The following is a 19,092-nucleotide window of genomic DNA, read 5'->3' as shown; positions in this document are numbered from 1 at the left end:
CAAACCATCAAACAGATTAAAAACATGTGCATATATATTATAAACTGTGCTACTGCTTCAAGAGATGCTTTAGTCTGTTTAGGAAATGTTCATAACCGAAGGCGGAAACTGTTAACTAGGACTGTTAACCAGGAAAATTATTCAAACATATGATAAGGGAAAAACCCCGCAGAAAATGTTTATCACTGAGTGAGAAGGTAGCCGGGGAAACAAAAACAGGACAATGGCACACAAAACTTTTCTCGTCACTTCACCTAAGCCGCCATAGTGACTGATGGTCCATTAACGCTATGTTGGGGCTCAGATAACACGCAGGCCCAGCGAGAGGCTGTGCCATCTTTGTAGACTCACATTCTTATCCAAAATGCGCCTCAGCGCTTTGTTACCCTACGTCTGAAATTCGCGGAAATCCATCAAATTGACACTTGGCTTCTATGAAACCTGTCGGACAGCTTCGGCTCTATGTAATTTCCCCGAGAACAATCACCAGTACGTGGGGTCCATATGACATGACCTGACCCTACTGTTCCGGGTAGTGCCCTCTCTCTACCTGTTGCTACGGACAGCAGCTCTAGACTGGTGATAAATAGCGCCCGGCAGGGCAGGAGGACACTTGTCTTCAGGGAGACGGTTCTGACGAGTACACAGAGCTGATCACGGCAGAGAGAATCCCCCGGGACAGCAGAACCCAGCAGCGCGCAGCCGGTAAGGCGCCCCCATTGCCTGCGCTCTGTTATACTGTGCCCCGTGGGTGTCAGCAGACCCTGCGCACGTTGTGGTGTTGGGACGGGACCCAGAACCCACACATTGCTAATTTATCGCGCACACTTTCCGAGCTACTTGGGATTTCGTTCTTACCTTGCGCACAGATGTCTTTCGTCCGCAGGAACTGCTTACAAATACTGGACTGAACGGCCATCGTTTAATGGGCATAGGAAGGAGGAGAGGCTTTTTAGACTCACTGGGAATCAACCCTGTGACCTGAACAGATCTCTAAAAGACATTTAGGGCAACGTGTACGACTGAATCATTTTGCAAGTTCCTAATTTTTGCACCTTTTTTCAACTCGCAATTAGGAAGTCGCAAAATGCGATGCACTTGTGTGTCCAAGACACATTTAACAATTCCCAATGGGGTCGCAATTTTACCTAACTTATCAATATTCATGATGGAGGTCGCAATTTGCGGCCCATGGGGAATCACAAAAAACATAGGATGGTGGCTTGCTGAGGACAGCAGGCCACCATGTCTGTGTGTGCTTTTCAATAAACAAGATTTTTTTTTTTAAATGCAGCCTGTTTTCCTTTAAAAAAAAATGGTATGCCTTTCAAAAAGAAAAATGAAACGTTTTAGTCTAATTTTTTAAGAGTAGGCAGTGGTCCGTGGTGCCACTGCCTGTTCTTAGAAAACGTTTTTGGTACCATTCACAAAGGGGAAGTTATCCTCTGGGGACCCCTTTCCATTTGAGACTGGCTTACCACCTACTTGAAGTAGGCGGTAAACTGCAAATGTTTTGCGACCACCATCCCGGTCGCAAAACATTCATACACCCCCCTGCCATTCGCTATTAGGAAGGGAAGATGTTGGCATGCCCCTTCCTCATACCAATTTGCAAACCCTACTTTGCGAGTCAGTAATAGGTTACAGACTCGCAAAATAGGGTTAGTACATACTGAAAGGCGATTTAGTGGTCGCAAATGGCCCAAGTCTTTGTTTGTGACTGCTAAAACCCATCGTACATGTGGCCCCTTATCATCTGACCTATTTAACTGATGAGAAGCTGCAATTTTCCTGTGCCCCAAGCCATTATTAATGGCTTTTAATCTAAGTTCATAATTTTTGTTGTGCGCCATTCCTTTGAGCGACTCTCCCAGAGATCGAAGTGTAACTAAAGAGATGTAGGCCTGTGACCCGAGGGCTGGAGATGGACAGAGAAAGATTCCAATATGTGTAGGCTGTTTTTTACAGTTTAGATTCCCTACTCGTGTGTGTGAGTGGTGGTGATTATGGTGGAGGGAGAGGGGTTGTATTTAGCTTACAAAAGCAATGAATACAGATGTAATACAAAAATGTATGCTTTAACCTAAAAATCCACAATTGCGGAAACTGTTACAAAAATTGGAGGGAGTTCTTTCTCAGCAGTGGTGTAGCAAAGGTGACCTATGCCTAACGCAAGCTATGAACATTTCCCCTCCTCCCTGGTTGGAAAGGAAAACAAAGCGTAAGGGCTAAACTTACAGCTCAAGTTGAATACCAGCAAAACCAAATTGTGATCTTCAGGAACAGCACGTCACAGTGGGGCTCCACCTGGAGCCGTATTACACAAGTGCCCTGGGGCGCAACAGGCAAGTGCACCCTCTGTGTGGTCCCTAGGGCATTTTGTGATTAGAGAAGGGCCTACAGGAGCTTGAATGGCCCCTTCTGACATGGTGTTAGCGCTGGCGCACATGTAGTCCCAACACTATTATGAGAGGGCAATCCCTTATGTGCACTGAGATGTGGCCTCATGCAAATGATGGAATCTACTTGCCTCTGTGCCCCCACCATATTATGGACGTGGGTGCAAAGACAAATAAGCCACCAGGAGGGGCACTGACAGTGCACCACAAAAAGGTGGAGCATTTTCAGTGTGCCATATGAGGGAAGCCCATTAAAGGGGACAAAAGGGGTCCCATGGACCCCCCATGCATTCTCCTACAATCAGGTGCAGTCACTCATTGTACCCGCCTGCAGGTGGATCTCTGTCCACTCTCTAAGCGCAGGTGGGTGCCACCTGCAATGTGAAACACGGAGTGGCTGAATAAAGCAGCTGCTCTGTCTTTCACTGAATGTGGTGTCCCAGAGTAACCCCGAGTTTGTGGCTGTCCTGAGGGCAGGGCATTCATTGCAATCAACACTCATGCTTGCGCTCGGCAAATCTATTTAAAGGTGTGCCATGGAGCAAACATGAACAGTGCACCTGATACATAATACTGGCCCAAGTGGCCAACAGACTTAGAACTGACACCCACCCCCACCTCCGACCTCCCACGCTAAGAACATCAGGATCGTCATCAACAGCAAATCGCCCAAGTCAACATCGTCATTGCCTCATGCTTCCATACTCTGAAGATGCTGAGGAAGAGTTTTGAATGGCTCCCAGTTAGAACCCAGAAAACCATCACACATGCCCTTGTCACAAGCAAACTGAACTACAGTAAACACCCTCTATGCCTGGCTCAACAGAAAGTCACCAGAAGGCTGCAGGCCATTTAGGTCTGGTGGACAGAGTAACTCTCAACCTCCCACACCGCACACACATCACACCAACCTAAATAGCTCTTCTGGCTCCTCATACACAAGCAAGCACAATTTAAATTATGCACTCACATTTTCAAGACACTACCTAACAGTGACCTAGCATACCTCAACAATTACAACTGCTTTTAAACACCTTCATGACACCTCCCCTTGTCTAGGCTCCTTTTTGCACACATATGGAAACCAGATCTGGTGGACAAGCTTTCTCCTTCATTGATCTTAAAGACTGGAGTGACCTGCCACTACACATAAGATCCTCCTCACTTCTTGGATTCTGTATGAAGCTGAAGACTTTTTTTTCACAGAGTTATATATATTGTGAACTTGACCCAAAGGTATCAGAGTGCTTTAGATGAGCACTAGTTGCATTACATAAGGACACATTTATTTTTGTTAGGCACTTGGCTTTTCGAGTAGCCCCACTAGACCTTAGGTTTGGCTAGGCTCACACTTGGATATTTTTGCAAAAGAGGGCTGAGGAGCTTTTAAGACCTGCTAGGGTTAGCTCCCCTACTTCATATGTCAAAACACAAATATAAATCCTTGGGTCTGGAAACAATACTAGCCTCGCTGTTGAGAGAACCACCACCCAGGAGAGTTCCTTTCTTTAGGACAGTTTCCTCACCCACCAACGGTGGCATGCTTCTTCATAGGGGAACCTCCATGTATCGTAATGACAAGTCACAATACAGGCTACAACCCCCTCTCTGAGAGGGAGTACCTCAGGTATGTTGTGCAGTGCCACGCTGTCTTCTAATCCTAGCCCAGGGTCGCCATATTAAAGATTTTGTAGCGAACACTGTAGTTAGTTTTAATCACATGTTTCTCCATTTGCTCTGCTGCCCCCACTACCCCGAGCTTGACTATTGGGTATTTAGTATATGCCTCCCTTAGTACAAAAAAACATCTCTTAACTCCTCCCTCTCAGAGAGGGGGTTGTAGCCCGTATCGTGACTAGGCATCACATTATGAGGAGGTTCCTCAATGATGAAGCATGCCACCATTGGTGGGTGAGGGAAACCATCCTAAAAAAGGAACTCTCCTGGGTGGTGGACCCTTCACCAGTGAGGCTAGTAATGATTCCAGCCTCAAGGATTCTGTGCGAGTTTCTAGTATTGAGAACCCAAATACCAATCTTGCTCCAACTGCTATAGAAATTAAGTGAAAAGAAGAGAATAACGAGGAAAATGAAAAAATAGAAAAAAAAGCCCAACTGTGCAAAATAGACAGGTGCCGAATTCCTTAGTCAACGTGCTCAACCCCAAGCTGACCAATCAACTAAAACTGCCTAAGACAGTGCACGTGTCCCTAACTACTGACTGAAATCACATCCAATTCTGTGAACCATCATGCATCCCCATGCTTCAATGTCCTAAATTCATAAATACCTCCACGCCAAACAATCCGCCAGGCTGATTACACGGCCTACTTTACCAAGGTAGAGTATGGCCAATGCTACTCGATTCTGCTGGAATGTCAAATCTCCGCAGGTTCCTGCTAGTCCCCCAGCATCCAGGGACGACTTCCACTAAAGCACTACAATAAATTTAAAAGTTCTTAAACTCAAGAACTTTCGGCACTTCCAGGCTATTCATAACTCGTTCTTGGTGTCCTAATCGGGATCACCGGGCCAATACTATAAATAGAAAAAAAGAGTGATAATACTCACTGTTAGACCTGGCACCATTGGCGTGAGTCTCCCTTCCATTTTTCCGCTGTATCTCCTCTGTTTTTGCTGGTTATAGATGCTCTGGGCGCTGTGCCACTGCCATTCAGTGCCACGGCGCGAATGCTCCCTTTGTAAAGATGACATATGAATTGGTACATCCCTGATTGGCTTATTTGGTTTACCTGTTAGTCCCTAGTAGCGTGGCCTGTGTGTGCCCAGGGCTGGTAAACCGAATGCTGCTGGTGGGCCTGCAGCACTGATTTGTGCCACCCACAGAAGCAGCTTGTAAAGTGTGTCTCAGACCTGCCACTGCAGTGTCTGCGTGCAGTCCAGAACTGCCATCTTGGCTGTGAAGTGCAACCGCTTCCCAGCCCCTAAAACCTTCCCTTGGCATCATGTAAGCCCCCCTTATGATAGGGCACATTGTATGTGTAAGGTAGGCCATGCCCTGTTGTATGTAGCATGTCCTAGTAGTGAATTACACCCAATTTCGTTTTTCACTACTGTAAGGCTACCTGTTCTCCATAGGCCAGAATGGGAGGTCTGGGCTATTACATCCTATAGTCCTAACTGACCCACAGAACATGGTAGAAAAACGAATCGAGTATGCCTGAGCTCAGAATATTAAAATACATCTTTTAGTGAAGGTTATTTTTATATTCTGTGTTTGAAACTACCACTTTTAGAGTATAGGTACTTTCTTGCCTAAGCCTTCCAGTTGCTCTGCTATTATGTGTATTGGCTGTCTGGTTTTGGAGGGACAGGGCAGGCTGAGTCAGACCTGGGTTGAATAGAGCGACCTGCCTAGGTGTGAGGGGAGGGGTAGCTCCTGCACTTGAATAGGGCTGTGCCTGGCAAGGTGAAAGCTGGCTCCACCTCCCACTGTGCGTCTGAGGCAGACCCCCTCTTTCTGAAAGGAAGGATGCAGCCTGATCAACAAAGTGCTCCAGGGCTGGGCAGAACTGGTTCTGGCTGGGTTCAGAGACTTGGGACCCCTAAGAACAAAGACTTTGGGGGTATAAATATTTGTGCACAAACCCCTACAATTTGTATTGCTCCTGGATAACAAGAAGAACCTCTGTCCGTGTGGCTACAGGAATCTGCAAGAGAAGGACTGTCCTTGTGCCTTGTGTGCTGTTTCTGGGACTGGCCTGCAGCTGTTACTACTGGACTTCAAGAAGAGGAAAGGAACTTTGATTGGACTTTCATTTCTTTTGCTACAGCAACTACCCAAGGGCTAGGAGAGAGCTAGCCTCCTGCTGGAGTCTCAGGCACATCAGACTCCACCATCAGCCTCCTGTTTCCTCCCAGCGAGGATTACTATCTACAGGTGAGGCTCCTGTGTGTTCCAGGACCTCTATTTCTACTGTTGAGAAGAGAGCGCTGAAAATCGTCGCTAACCTCCGTTAGCGAGCCGCTGCAGCTGGTGAGCGTGAGAAAAATCGCCGCTCCGTTGTCGCCGAGCGCTCGCTAACCCCGAAGATCGTCGCAGCACCTGTCTGCGGGCCTGAAAACGCCCGCTATCCGAAGATCGTCGCAGCACCTGTCTGCGGGCCTGAAAACGCCCGCTATCTGAAATCATCGCAACAGGATCATCGCAGCGCGGACGCCGAGCGTTCGCCATTTTCCCCGCATCGAATCCGGATCGTCGCTCCCTCGCGGAGCACCATCTTTGTCAACGCAGCAAGATCGCACACGCAACAGGCTCGGTGCATCATCCTCCCTTCGCGGCAAGGATTTCATCGCATCACCGGCTTAGCGTGAGGAAGTTTGTCGCTTTGTCCTGCCCGCAACCCAGCGCATCATCCTCCCTTGCGGTAAGGATTCAACGCATCGCTGGTTAGCGTGAGGAAGTTTAACGCTACAACGCCTTAGCGACATTTTGGTTGCTTTGCTCCAGGAACCAGATACTTTGTGAGTAAAAGGGTCGCAGAGACCCCTGCCTTGAACTAAACATCATTTTGTGCATCCTGAACTATTTTTCCTTGCAGCATTTCTAAAGTAATTATATTTTTATAGTATTGTGGATTTTTACTGTTATTGGTCTTGTGATTAAGTCTATATAAAAATACCTATTTTTCATAACTACTTGAGTGGTGTCCATTTGTAGTGTTCCTCATTATATTACTGTGTATGGTCATAAATGCTTCACACACTGCCTCTGAGATAAGCCTAGCTGCTCGTGCTACGTTACCACAGGGTTGAGCAGGGGTTGTCAAAGGGTGTAGGCTGCTTACTCTGACTTAGGAAGAAGGGTCCCTACTTGGACAGTGGCCAGCCATTGCCAACTAGAGACCCCCATTTCTAACATTGGTGGTCAGCGGTGAGGATCTGGACTTGCATTTATGATTGCATACAGTAATTATAGTGTACACCACTAGTGAGTGCAGACCATAACATAACCACGTACGTTGTTGAGATTTTTTTGATTCTATTTTTGATCGTTATTGCCAGTTATTACCACAATGGGCAAGCCCAGATCCAATGCCTCTGAGGACCTCTCCTGGGAAGAAGAGAAATTAGACACCTACAATGCCAAGCAGCTCAAATATTTTTGCAAACGCTTCACGGTCCCTATCACAGGTCTCACTAAGAGGGAAGAGTATTACAAGGCGCTGAAGGCCTGGTTAGAAGCCAGGGATGCCCCTAGGAATGAGGAAGGGCCTGTGGAGGGGGGAGAGAATGCAGGAGAGCAGCCGGAAGAAATTGTAGATTTGGTAGGGGATAAAGCAGTTTCCAGCCCGGGCACTAGCGTGTCCTCAAGGGGTCTGTCTCCAGAAGAGATGGAGGACAGGGAGAGAGATAGGCGGCATAATATGGAGATGGCTAAGCTCAAATTGGATGGTCAGAGAGATCTAGAGAATAAGAAGTTAGAAGTTGAGATAATGAAGATGAAATTTGAACATGAGAGAGTTTTGAGGGAGTTGGAGATTAAGGCCAAGAGTATTGAGATCTCCCCCTCTGGTGGCAGCATACCAGTAGTGCATACTGAGAGTAGAGTGTATATACCTAAAGAGGTTATTAAGGATTTTCATAAAAGTGAGGATATTGGGCAATGGTTTGCCGCTTATGAATTAGCCATGGTGTCCCACCGGGTCCCTGAGAAGGATTGGGGAGCGGGGTTGTGGGGACGGTTTGTAAGTGAGGGGAGGGATACCTTGTTGGACCTACCCCCAGAAAGTAGGATGATTTACGCCCACATGAAGGAAGCTTTGATTACCCGCTATGGTTTAACCCCTGAAATGTACAGGCAGAGATTTAGAACCTGCAAGAAGATAGAGGGTACCACGTGGGTTGAATATGTGTCTTTTTTTGGCAGAGCAATGGAGCGCTGGGTAAAAGGCAGCAAAGTAGAAACTTTTGAGCAACTGTATGACTTGATTGCATGGGAGCATTTTTCTAGTAACTGTTTTCCTGAGCTACGCCAGCATCTGATAGATTGCAAGCTGACTAACCCTAGGAAGCTTGCTGAGGAGGCGGACCGCTGGGTGAGCACCCGGGTTCGCAAGGGTCCAGTGGGAGACTTCGCCAAAGGTGGGCAGGGTCCCCAGCAGAGAGGTGGGGGGGACAGGGGTAAACCAAGGGAGTTCCACCGAGGGCCCCAAGATAATTCCCAAGGGAACCAGGCAGTGGTATCCCAGCCTCCCCCAGATAAGAAGCCAGTGCCTCCAACAGGTAATCCTGTTCCAAGGAGGCTCCCTACTTGTTTTAAGTGTGGCCAGGTGGGCCACAGATACTTTGACCCCCAGTGTCCCCAAAAGGATACTGCTGCACCACCCCGTGCATCGCCCCGCCAGCTTGCTAGTGTAGCCCTGGGGGAGGAGGAGATGGGTGCCCCCGGTGGGTGGGACCCCGTAGAGTTGACCCTTGTCTCACTAGGAGACTTTGAGATGGTCCCTAAGCCTGCACTGCCTGATAACACTAAAAAATACAGGCAGTGGGTAACCATCAATGGCCATAGAGTGGAGGCTCTGAGGGACACAGGAGCCAGTGTAACTGCTGTCAGCTCCCGGTTGGTGTCCAAAGAGCAGGTTGTGCCCCACGCATTCTACCCAGTAGTGTCTGCAGACAACACAGAGAGCCAATGTGAGGTGGCTCAGGTTCCCTTTGAGTGGGGGGGCGTCTCAGGAACTCTTCAGGTGGCTGTGAGGCCCGCCATGCCTGTGGACTGTCTGTTGGGCAATGATTTAGAGAACTCACCGTGGGCTACAGTGGAGAGGAGAGCTCACTTGCAAATGTTGGGACTGCCTGAGTGGGCATGTGCTACCACTCGGTCCATGGCAGCCAAAGAGAGTGTTGAGAAAGACCTGGAGCCTGAGAATATGGCCCAGGTCCCTGCCTTAGAGGGAGAGGGCAGGGGGCGCGGGAAACCGGCCCCCTTGGTTCCCACGGCCCAGGAGGGAGCAGACCCTGAGGGGGATGCCCTGGAGCCTACCGGGGAGCAGAGTACCGACCTTGGGGACCTGCCTGAGCTGACCCAGTGGCAGCAGGAAGGGGGGCCCACCAGGGAGGAGTTTTGTGAGCAGCAGAGAACTTGCCCCTCTCTTGAGGGTATGCGGCAACAGGCTGCAGCCCAGGCAGCAGGTGATATGTCCGGTTCACATCTGATTTATTGGGAGAACAGTCTCCTGTATAGCGAGCCTAAGGTTGCTGAGCCGGGGTCAGCCCGTGTGCTGGTGGTACCCGAGTGCTTCAGAACCTTCCTACTGGGGTTGGCTCATGACATTCCATTGGTAGGACATCTGGGGCAGACCAAGACCTTTGAAAGGCTGGTCACCCACTTTTATTGGCCCCAGATGCGCAAGAGTTCAGATACGTATTGTAGGACCTGTGAGACTTGCCAGGCAAGTGGGAAGAGTGGGGGGAAGATCAAAGCCCCACTCCAACCCTTCCCAGTTGTTAGCACCCCATTCGAGCGAGTGGGCATTGACATTGTGGGGCCTCTGGACCCCAAGACAGCCATGGGCAACAGGTACATCCTGGTCTTGGTGGACCATGCCACCTGGTACCCTGAAGCCATCCCGCTCAGGACAGTGACGGCCCCCGTGGTGGGACGTGCACTGATGGGGATCTTCTCCTGTGTGGGGTTCCCCAGAGAGGTGGTGAGCGACAGGGGGACCAACTTCATCTCCCAGTATATGAAGTCCCTGTGGAAGGAGTGTGGGGTGACTTACAAGTTCACCACTCCTTACCACCCCCAGGGTAACGGTCTGGTTGAGAGATTCAACCGGACCTTGAAGGGCATGATCATGGGCCTAGAGGAGCCCCTGAGGCGTAAGTGGGACGTCCTCTTGCCATGCCTGTTGTTTGCATACCGTGAAGTGCCACAGAAGTCTTTAGGGTTCAGCCCCTTTGAACTGCTCTATGGCCATCCGGTAAGAGGGCCTCTGAGTTTGGTCAAGGAAGGCTGGGAGCAATCTCCCAGGAAACCTCCCCAGGATGTGTTTAGCTACATCCTGGCCTTCAGGAACCAAACTCGGCGTTTCAGAAACATTGCTGAGGCAAATCTGGAAGCCAGCCAGGAGGAGATGAAACGTTGGCACGACCAGAATGCCACTCTGGTCGAATTTCAACCTGGTCAAAAGGTTTGGGTACTGGCCCCAGTGGAGCCCTGTGCGCTCCAAGATAAGTGGACCGGTCCATTTGAGGTGGTGGAGCGAAAAAGTCAAGTTACCTATTTGGTGGACTTTAAGTCTCCCAGGAACCCCCTGCGGGTCCTGCATGTGAATCGCCTAAAGCCCCACTTTGCGAGGTCTGAAGTGGGCATGCTTCTTGCCACAGATGCAGGGATGGAGGAGGAGAGTGAGCCTCTTCCTGACCTCCTGTGTGCAGGAGAGAAGGATGGGTCAGTGGAGGGTGTGGTCCTCTCCACCACACTGACCCCAGAACAGCAGAGAGATTGCCACCAGCTGTTGGGGCAATTCCCAGATTTGTTTTCCCTGGTACCTGGGGTCACTGATTGGTGCGTCCATGAGGTTGACACAGGGGACAGTCCTCCTGTCAAGCACAAGGCTTACAGAGTGACTGACAGGGTAAGGGCCTGCATTAAGGAGGAGGTCTCCAAAATGTTTGCCCTGGGGGTGATTGAGTCCTCTATCAGCCCTTGGTCCAGCCCCGTGGTCTTGGTACCAAAGGCTGCAGCGCCTGGTGAGACTCCAGAACTTAGGTTCTGTGTGGACTACCGAGGTCTCAATTCGGTCACGAGGACCGACGCGCACCCCATCCCCAGAGCTGATGAGCTCATAGATCGGTTAGGGGCTGCCCGGTACCTCAGTACGTTTGATCTGACGTCTGGGTACTGGCAGATCGCCCTAACTGATGGGGCCAAGGAGAGGTCAGCATTCTCCACCCCAGATGGGCACTACCAGTTCCGTGTGATGCCCTTTGGAATGAAGAATGCCCCTGCCACCTTTCAGAGGTTGGTCAACCAGGTGTTGGCTGGACTGGAGGATTTCAGTGCCGCCTACCTGGATGACATTGCGGTCTTTAGTTCCTCATGGGAAGACCACTTACACCACCTCTGGGAAGTGTTGATGGCACTGCGCAGAGCAGGCCTCACAATCAAGGCCAGTAAGTGCCAGATTGGGCAGGGTTCTGTGGTGTACTTAGGACACCAAGTAGGGAGTGGCCAGGTGGCCCCCCTACAGCCCAAGATTGAAACCATCCTGGCTTGGGAGCCCCCAAGGACCCAGACCCAGGTGAGGGCCTTTTTAGGACTCACGGGTTATTACAGGAGGTTTGTCAAGGGATATGGCAACATTGTTGCCCCCTTGACTGAGCTGACTTCCAAGAGGCAGCCAAAGATTGTGAACTGGACTGACACCTGTCAGCAAGCTTTCGATGCCCTCAGGACTGCCATGTGTACCGCACCTGTACTCCAGGCGCCCAACTTTGCTAAGGAATTTATTGTCCAGACAGACGCTTCAGAGCATGGGGTGGGGGCTGTTCTGTCACAAGTGACTGAGGAGGGACTAGACCAACCTGTAGCCTTCATCAGTAGGAGGTTACTTCCACGGGAACAGAGGTGGAGTGCGATTGAGCGAGAGGCATTTGCTGTGGTCTGGGCGCTGAAGAAGCTGAGACCATACCTTTTTGGGACTCACTTCCGGGTTCAGACCGACCACAGGCCCCTCAGGTGGTTGATGCAGATGAGGGGTGAGAATCCCAAGTTGTTAAGGTGGTCCATTTCCCTACAGGGTATGGACTTTACGGTGGAACACCGCCCTGGTACAGAACACGCCAACGCTGATGGTCTGTCCAGATTTTTCCGCCTTAGTGATGAGAACCTCCCAGGGGATGGGTAGTTCTCCCCACATTTCAGCTGGAGGGGACGTGTGTTAGACCTGGCACCATTGGCGTGAGTCTCCCTTCCATTTTTCCGCTGTATCTCCTCTGTTTTTGCTGGTTATAGATGCTCTGGGCGCTGTGCCACTGCCATTCAGTGCCACGGCGCGAATGCTCCCTTTGTAAAGATGACATATGAATTGGTACATCCCTGATTGGCTTATTTGGTTTACCTGTTAGTCCCTAGTAGCGTGGCCTGTGTGTGCCCAGGGCTGGTAAACCGAATGCTGCTGGTGGGCCTGCAGCACTGGTTTGTGCCACCCACAGAAGCAGCTTGTAAAGTGTGTCTCAGACCTGCCACTGCAGTGTCTGCGTGCAGTCCAGAACTGCCATCTTGGCTGTGAAGTGCAACCGCTTCCCAGCCCCTAAAACCTTCCCTTGGCATCATGTAAGCCCCCCTTATGATAGGGCGCATTGTATGTGTAAGGTAGGCCATGCCCTGTTGTATGTAGCATGTCCTAGTAGTGAATTACACCCAATTTCGTTTTTCACTACTGTAAGGCTACCTGTTCTCCATAGGCCAGAATGGGAGGTCTGGGCTATTACATCCTATAGTCCTAACTGACCCACAGAACATGGTAGAAAAACGAATCGAGTATGCCTGAGCTCAGAATATTAAAATACATCTTTTAGTGAAGGTTATTTTTATATTCTGTGTTTGAAACTACCACTTTTAGAGTATAGGTACGTTCTTGCCTAAGCCTTCCAGTTGCTCTGCTATTATGTGTATTGGCTGTCTGGTTTTGGAGGGACAGGGCAGGCTGAGTCAGACCTGGGTTGAATAGAGCGACCTGCCTAGGTGTGAGGGGAGGGGTAGCTCCTGCACTTGAATAGGGCTGTGCCTGGCAAGGTGAAAGCTGGCTCCACCTCCCACTGTGCGTCTGAGGCAGACCACCTCTTTCTGAAAGGAAGGATGCAGCCTGATCAACAAAGTGCTCCAGGGCTGGGCAGAACTGGTTCTGGCTGGGTTCAGAGACTTGGGACCCCTAAGAACAAAGACTTTGGGGGTATAAATATTTGTGCACAAACCCCTACAATTTGTATTGCTCCTGGATAACAAGAAGAACCTCTGTCCGTGTGGCTACAGGAATCTGCAAGAGAAGGACTGTCCTTGTGCCTTGTGTGCTGTTTCTGGGACTGGCCTGCAGCTGTTACTACTGGACTTCAAGAAGAGGAAAGGAACTTTGATTGGACTTTCATTTCTTTTGCTACAGCAACTACCCAAGGGCTAGGAGAGAGCTAGCCTCCTGCTGGAGTCTCAGGCACATCAGACTCCACCATCAGCCTCCTGTTTCCTCCCAGCGAGGATTACTATCTACAGGTGAGGCTCCTGTGTGTTCCAGGACCTCTATTTCTACTGTTGAGAAGAGAGCGCTGAAAATCGTCGCTAACCTCCGTTAGCGAGCCGCTGCAGCTGGTGAGCGTGAGAAAAATCGCCGCTCCGCTGTCGCCGAGCGCTCGCTAACCCCGAAGATCGTCGCAGCACCTGTCTGCGGGCCTGAAAACGCCCGCTATCCGAAGATCGTCGCAGCACCTGTCTGCGGGCCTGAAAACGCCCGCTATCTGAAATCATCGCAACAGGATCATCGCAGCGCGGACGCCGAGCGTTCGCCATTTTCCCCGCATCGAATCCGGATCGTCGCTCCCTCGCGGAGCGCCATCTTTGTCAACGCAGCAAGATCGCACACGCAACAGGCTCGGTGCATCATCCTCCCTTCGCGGCAAGGATTTAATCGCATCACCGGCTTAGCGTGAGGAAGTTTGTCGCTTTGTCCTGCCCGCAACCCAGCGCATCATCCTCCCTTGCGGTAAGGATTCAACGCATCGCTGGTTAGCGTGAGGAAGTTTAACGCTACAACGCCTTAGCGACATTTTGGTTGCTTTGCTCCAGGAACCAGATACTTTGTGAGTAAAAGGGTCGCAGAGACCCCTGCCTTGAACTAAACATCATTTTGTGCATCCTGAACTATTTTTCCTTGCAGCATTTCTAAAGTAATTATATTTTTATAGTATTGTGGATTTTTACTGTTATTGGTCTTGTGATTAAGTCTATATAAAAATACCTATTTTTCATAACTACTTGAGTGGTGTCCATTTGTAGTGTTCCTCATTATATTACTGTGTATGGTCATAAATGCTTCACACACTGCCTCTGAGATAAGCCTAGCTGCTCGTGCTACGTTACCACAGGGTTGAGCAGGGGTTGTCAAAGGGTGTAGGCTGCTTACTCTGACTTAGGAAGAAGGGTCCCTACTTGGACAGTGGCCAGCCATTGCCAACTAGAGACCCCCATTTCTAACACTCACTAAACTGAGCTAAGAGCCAGGGGAGAGATGGTGGGGCAGGGTATAATGGTACAGATACATTTCTGCCATCTGAATTCTTTTTTACCCTTGCAGGTACACAAAGAAACATTTAATAGTCTGTTTCTAATGTCTCACTTGTACAGATCCAGTCTTGCCTGATCTTCAGCTATTGATGTGTGATCTTAAGCCAAATTTGTGTGATTTTGGACCACAATTGTGTTATCTTGCACCAGAGCTGTGTAATCTCAACACAGCCATTTTTCATCTCGGCTCAGTGACATTGAAGTATACAAAAAGTGATGGATAGAAAGCTTGGATTTATCTCAGTCACTAGTAATAACTCAGGCTGCCTCCCAGTCCATGGTTATTTTGCATACCATGCCACCTCAGCATGGCCATAATGGCAGTAGCAGGCAACGGGCATTTTAGCTGTGGGCCAGAATGGTGGGGGTCAGTTTTGGACTGGTGGGGGCCATTTTTGGCACAGGAAACTGGTTTTGCAGCAGTGATTGCAGACCCCCGGACCAAAAACATCACAAATTTTTCCACCCACCCCCTCTCCCCCACTTTCCCCACCCCCAGGCAGCCGGCTGCACTTAACTGCCAGGGCTGGTTTGCATTCCCAGTCCGGCCCTTCACCTCAGTTGTGACCCATTGATATGTAAATCAGTCCAAACCCTGGTCCAATGGGAACAGTCCAGCAAGAACTGCCAGGTCCTACCTGAACTTGAACACAAACAACCTACGACTGGTTTCACCCTGGTTAGAGTTACCAGGTAGGTATACGTTGGTTCCAGTGCACAGTGTGCAAGGGACCCACTTCTGGGAATAATCATCCAACTAGGAACAACACAATAAAGTATTAAAAAAAAGTGATGGACTGAGTGCTTGAATTAATCTCATCCACTGGTAATTCTCGGGCCGCATTCCAGTCCATTGTTATTTTGCACACCATGCCACTTCCGTTTGACCCAGACATAGGCAAATCAGTCTTGACCCTGCTCCACTCAGAACAGTGCAGCCTGAACTTGCAGGCCAGGTCATCCCGAACATAAATATAAGCAACCTAGGAATGGTTCCACCCTAATTAGAGATCATTAGCCAGGTGTAGCTTAGTTCCAGTGGCACAGGGTGTACAGGACCCATGTTTGGGCATAGCCATCACACTTACAGTCACACATTAGACTGAAGCTGCACTTCATCGATGAGGCCCACTGAAGCCAGAATTGGTCTGGGATTGCCAGTGTTACGGTTTCCAATCTTGAAGACAGTGTGGCAAAGTGAGCAGAAATGATGAACTGGAATGCAGATCTGAGTAAGTACCAGTGGCTGAGATCAATTCAATCATTTCAATCATCATTTTTCGATTTTAGATCTCCCTGAGATAGTGCATGTGCTATTGTTTGCAACAATCTATTGTTAATTAACACTTATTAAAAAGGGATTCAAGCCCACCCATAACTTACCAATGGTTAGCTTCGCCATCACTCTAATTTCTCTTCTTTTCATTGGTTAGTAGCAGCTGGTATCATTTTACAGGTCTCATTCCAGATGTCGTTAGAGGATTTGATTTTCACCTTTCTAGACACACAGACAGCAAATCACTGCATGGGAATCAGATATAAGTGCTTCACAACTACAAAATGTGCTGCACCCACCATGACCCCATCAGCCCTGGTGGAGCATGCAGATTCCAGACCAGCACAATGAGCTACACCCCACTCCAAGGGCCTGGCTATATGAGGATAACATTTTGTACCAAATATGCCAGCAATACATTTTAAAAGTTGTCACAGCCTCTAGCACCAGATTTACAAAAAGGAGCCAGTCTTTGATCTTAATTAAATTCTCCACATCATCATGCATCGGTGCTTGCACCCCCCGTGCGTTGTTGCTTGTACCCAGCCCCAATCCCTCCAGGAAAAAAAGCGCTGTGATGCAGACGCATCATAGTGCTTTTGTCCTTCACATTTAGGCGTGCAACTGTGCACAGGGCTTTCAGTGGGGGGGTCTGTGGGGGTTTGAGCTCCCCCAGGTTTTTGGGGGGGCCTCGAAAGGGGTCTCTAGGGGGCTCTATTTTCGGGCCTCAAAGGTAGGGTGACCAGACATCCCGGTTTTTATTGGTGTTTCGGGTGAGCATGCGCGCGCACTGCTTAAGGCGTGAAGTTATTGTTGCAGGAAGGGAAATCCTTTGAAGAGAGACACTTTCTCTCGGGATTTCCCTTCTCTTTGAACATGCAGCGCCACCTATGTCATCGTGCCAGCCATCGGCACAACAACAGCTGGTTAGATCCAGCACGACCCTGCTTTTACGGCCTGCAGCAAGATTTCTCCAGCAACCAGTGTGAACCTGCTCTGCCTTAACGGAAGCGAGGGAAGAGGGTCTACAACAGAATCCAGCAGCAGTGAAAAGGAAACTTACCTTTGTGACTCCTTCCCAGCCCTACCAGCACCATTGGGACCCTGCCTCTGCATCAGAGCTGCCTCAGCCAGGATCCTTCTGAAGCCACACAAGACTTGCCCTCCTAGCTTGCAAGCCCGCAACGTGAGTATTTTAATGGCCATTTTTTTAATCCCCTTCCCCGCAGCTTTCTCATTCCGCCTCAAAGCGCCATTCATCTTTTTCAAAACACTCTCACTGCCAATGCTGACTTGTTCTGTTTATTGATTTATATATGCGGTGGTCAAGCACCCTCATAGAAAGCACTGCCTATGCGTAGAAAAGACTGAACAGCCCTCCGAAGGGAAATCAAGGCAAATATTGAGCGCAACTGGTTCCCCAGAATTCGAAAATATTGTTACAATTGAGAACTTTAGTTTTGCTTGTGGCTGCATTGAAAATGTGCAGGCACAATTCAGAAGTAGATATCTCAAGTCAATAGTAAAGCCGACCCAGACGGAGCCCTCTGAGTTTCATTTTCATCTACTTTCACATTGCTCTGCTCTTCCTATGTTTACTAACACTGATGTAATTAAGTCCTGTGTGACACTCTACACAGATGGGGAATATACAATCACACTGACTGGTACCAGGTATAAGGCTGATGTGCAACTTCGCTTCGACTCGTGATTTGACAAATCCATTACACTTGGGTTTCTCAGTGAGGGAAAAGTGATGGGTGGAATGCTTGAATTATACCATATTTGTATTGTAGTGAAGGATGGTCATGGAATCGAGGTAGTTGATGAAGTATATTTATTTTAAGTAGATGGTACAGGAAAAGAGTACATTCATTAAGTAAAATTAAAGGAAATAAAGCCCCACCAGGAGCAGGATGGTACCAGCTCAGCCCTAACTCTCAACTGACAACCAAGAGCACTGCAGCATTCTAATACATCATCATGATGTCAACATTCTACAGGCTAGGCAGGAGACTATGGGTAAATATGTGAAGTACCATTACTACATGTATGTGCTCACTTAAAGCCAGCTCAACAAACTTTGGGCAAATTTGCACCAATTACTGTGAAATTTCTCTCTGCTAATGGTTAAGTTTGCTCCAGTCTTGAATTGGCATTTTCTCCAAACAACTGTTGGGAAATATCCTCTCCTAAGTACACTGTTAGTTTTTTTTTTAACGGAGTTTTATATAGCGCGAACTTGACCTGAATCGGGTATCAGAGCGCTTTACATAATAGCACCAGTTGCGTTATATGAGGATACAATTATTGTTTTGTAGTTGGTACTTAATAAATATATATTTTTGCCTATTTTATTATCCTTTGCTGGATGCGACTTCATGATTTTCTTAAGCACACAATGCTAGTTATCTTGATTTAGACCACGCCCCTACTTGGATAGGCCACACCCCTTTAAGAAATTTGCCACTCCCCTTTTAGAGCACCCCCAGTATTTTCCCCACTTAAAGCCCTGACTGTGTAATCAGTGCTGGAATGAAGGGGGACCCAGCTGGACCCATGATCCGGCAGCTATTATTCAGCCGGATCGGAGATATGTCTGGCCCCGGAGAAATGTGCTAAATTGGTCCTTGTGTAATTTGCCAACACTGGGACACAATTCCGCAGTGCCGCATATTGTCTGCTAGGAGAAACAACGTGCAGTTGGCGAGGGAGCTTTTTATTTTCTCTTACAGCTTCAGACCAAAACAAAGGGCAATTTAAAAGCCTGTCAATCCTCCTTTTGTCGGATTTGAAACCTGGCTGGTAGTTATCTGCAGCCCAACACCTAGATGCCAATGCAGTGAGGAAAAAGGCACACAGCTTGTTATCATTTCACAAGTACTTAGAGAAACATAAGTACTTAAGAGATATGGAGGCAGGTTTTTGACTTATGTGCAACCCCTATTTGTAAGAGATATGCAAGCACTGTAAAAACGTCAGTTGTATTAGTATGTATGAGGATTTACACGAATAACAATTTAAATGACAATAGCACATTTTTTATTTACTACTTTTATAGCACTCCTCATCTCACTGTAGGGTGTCAGAGCGCTTTACATCACACGCAGACAT

General features: G+C 48.8%; 1 protein-coding gene across 2 annotated transcripts in view; it reads left to right on the top strand.

The window, feature by feature from the left end:
* Positions 1-628: 628 nt before the first annotated feature.
* The window catches only part of LOC146830895 (fibrocystin-L-like), a 1,171,295-nt gene continuing 1,152,831 nt past the window's right edge, over positions 629-19,092 (top strand). For both annotated transcript variants that reach the window (XM_085605085.1, XM_085605086.1), the window contains exon 1: positions 629-705. The gene's annotated coding sequence lies outside the window, so the exon portion shown is untranslated. The remainder of the gene's footprint in view (positions 706-19,092) is intronic.

This window comes from Triturus cristatus, chromosome 5_1 (assembly GCF_964204655.1).
Source record: "Triturus cristatus chromosome 5_1, aTriCri1.1, whole genome shotgun sequence".
NCBI classification, from domain to species: domain Eukaryota; kingdom Metazoa; phylum Chordata; class Amphibia; order Caudata; family Salamandridae; genus Triturus; species Triturus cristatus.
Note: the sequence above shows the minus strand (reverse complement) of the source record. Positions and strands in the feature narration are given on the sequence as shown.